Raw genomic sequence first — 3,283 nt, 5'->3', positions numbered from 1 at the left:
TCAAAACTGTTTCGCTTTCAGTTTTGAACATTAATTTTGTGCAAGGGAATTATGAACAAAATGAGAAATAAAAATAAGAAAGGACGTGACGCTCCTCTGTGGCTGGCTCTTTCTCTGCCGACGGGGGTCACTTTCGGATGAGGAGAGGCGTGTCTGTGAAGGCCCACCCTCCGTAGAGTGGGCTTACGTGGTCCCCTCTCCCTCTGAAGGGCCCACTGCTCCCATCCTACGTGTGCCTCCGTGGGGACCACTTCCCCCTCCTTTTAACCTCGGATCCTCCTCTCTCCTTTTCTCCTTCCATCCCACTTTTTCTTTTCTTTTTCTAGTTTCACTAATTATATAGCAATACTTTTTTTTTTCCTTTTCCTAATTTCTGCTCCATCCCTTCTTTCTGTTTCTTTTTGATCCTTCCCTTGTTACAAATTCTAAACGCATCGGCTGTACTCTATTTGGTTTTATTTTCTTGGTTTATATGAACACTCTAGTTGGTTTTGGAACATTTTTCATTTACTCAACTCCATGCCTAAACGGAAATTACCATTTATATTTCGTTGTGCACCATAAATTATTGCTGAGCCATTTCCCATCAAAGTTTAAAAAGAATGAGTGATGATTATAGAAAAATGAATTCCCATACGTCTTTGTAAACATTAACATAAATCATATATAACTGCATAATTATGGTAAAAACACAGTAAATATTCCATGCACAAGACACGATTTTTTAGTACTATAATAAGGTGTATATGTGTGAGAATCTAAATGGATTGATTAATATCAGTGTATATAAAATAAAATTAATCAATAATATCTCATATAATTGAGAAGCCTTTTTTCCCTCCTCAAATAATTGAAAAGTCACAAATAGTAGTAAATCACATTTTCAACTTTATGGACAGCAAAACGAAAATGTCGACCTCCTGAAAAATACTTGTGTGATCGTGTTCGTGTGAATATCTGAAGCTGACTCGAGTGATAGGGGTAAAGATAAAATGTGTGTTGATAACAGAAGTTTGAACCTTCCTATTATACCAAAAAAATAATAGAATTTATAAATTAATGTGTGTATTTTTTAAATATAAATAAAAGTTTGAAAATTTGTTGGGGGGGAAAACCAGATTATTTTGCATATTTTAAAGAGAAAATTACAATAGGGTTAAAAAAAAACATATTCATAAACGTGTCCCATAACAATTAAATATATTGTAATGACAAATTTCACAGTAAAAAAATAATAAGTTTCTCTTGCTTACTGGTCGTTGAAACTTTTTAATACTATCTCCGGTCTTAATTATAAAACCCAATTGACTAGTTTGGGGAGATTAATGAACTTAGTTAAGTTAGTTATTTGTAATGAACATAGATTGTTTTTTTTTTCCTGAAATATCCTTACTAATCAAGTTTGTTATCTAGAACTATCATTATTAAAGGACTATCATTATTTAAGATCAAAATAAAATCTTATATTAAGGATCGGAGCTAGTAATTATTTTCTTTCTATGTCTATTTAAAATATGATTATTTTGGCGGGGCAAGAGCTGAGAAGCCAGGCCTCCGGAATATGTTGCGGAATGTGGTTAGATCCTAATCTGGTTATCCACCGAATCAATATGCAGCAGTATTATATTATCTCCATTTTTCGGAGCCACCAGCTGTATTACTCTATGCTCTATTCCCACAAGCTACTGGCTATTATTTTGAATGTCAGTAGTCTTGAGACTTGATAGAATCTCGTATATTTCATTGAATTGGTACTATAAATGATTTGATATGTAATATGTTTACACATTGATGCCTCAGGAGTCAATACGCAATGATACTAGGTTTTGAAAATAGTGTGGATGGATGATGAGGCGCCTCCATCCATTATGAATTTGAGAAGTGGGGGAAAAATGAGTAGCTGGGTAGAGTGTGAAATTGGGGACGATGGCCAGCAAATGTGCGTATTGGGAATTGGGAATGGTTAGCGTGGGAGAAAATAGAAGAACGCAGAACGAAGGGTGGGGTTGACTTTGTTGTCTTCCTGTTTTATGAACACTGAAGAGGACATGCGAGTTGGGCAATTAGTCTCATAACTCATCACACTGCCAACTACTCCTTCGAATTCATATTATAAATTTTAAATAACTAATTCATAAATAATAAATAATTAGTTCATTTTAGTTGAAAACAATAAATATATTAAAAATATACTTTTATTTTTAAATATATTTTTATAATAAATGAGAAAAATATAAAAAATGTAATAATAACAAAGTTAAAAAAATACATTAAATGTTAAGATAAATTCAAATTGAAACTTATAAAACATATTATGCATATTCTCAAATTTAAAGTCTATAAATAAGACCGGAGGAAGTACCATGATACTGATAGGCAAAATCTGAACCATAAAAAATAGGGTTAATATCATATTTAATTCTTGATCTCAATTTGATTATGATTTCTGAAATTTAAAACCACCCATGGTTTTAGTCATTAAAACTTGGTTCCAAGGACCTATTCCATGAACAAAATTTTTTTAAGTGAGGTCAGGTTTTAGAAACCAAAAATATTAATTTCAAATTCATAGACTAAAAATAATATTAATCCTAAAAAAATTACATTTCCAACAATCAGATCTAAAATTTATAATTAATAGTTTTTAAATAAAAACTACTTTTAAAAAAGACAATTGAGATACTATTTTTATTTTAAATTGTATGCATATTAAAATAACTGTCTTATAGTTATATACATAACTGCAAGCAAAAGAAATTAAATTTAAATAGTTAAAATATGATGTTTATCACTTTAATAATCACCACCGAAACCGAAACCGGCCACGCCTAAAGTGGAGGACTAAGGATGATGACTTATATGTTGCTTTGAGCCGCGAACTTCTCATGAAACCACTCTTCCCAATTTCCCATCACTCATCATACTGGCGTTTATATACCATGTGTCCCTCCCCCTATTTATTCCCCTCTTCCTTTTATTTCTTATTCACACACACACACACACATACACACACAATATATCTGGTCTTTAAACATCTGGCTTACTTATTGCCCACATCCACCGATTTTCAATCTCTGTACTTGACACATTCAATTATTTGTTCCCCTTCCATCATTCGTATTCTTCCCATGTCCTCAGATTTTTCTTCCCTTGAAAGTGGCCTTACACCAAATATATGACCCAACCTCCCACCCATGGCGTTGTGAGTAATTGAGCATCGTTATCACATATTTTCTGAATATATATAATCACCTTTTTATTATTTCTCAGCACATACCTTTTT

Source organism: Neltuma alba, unplaced genomic scaffold (assembly GCF_004799145.2).
Source record: "Neltuma alba isolate B1F8T4 unplaced genomic scaffold, ASM479914v2 tig00003186_pilon, whole genome shotgun sequence".
Taxonomy (NCBI): Eukaryota; Viridiplantae; Streptophyta; class Magnoliopsida; order Fabales; family Fabaceae; genus Neltuma; species Neltuma alba.
Note: the sequence above shows the minus strand (reverse complement) of the source record.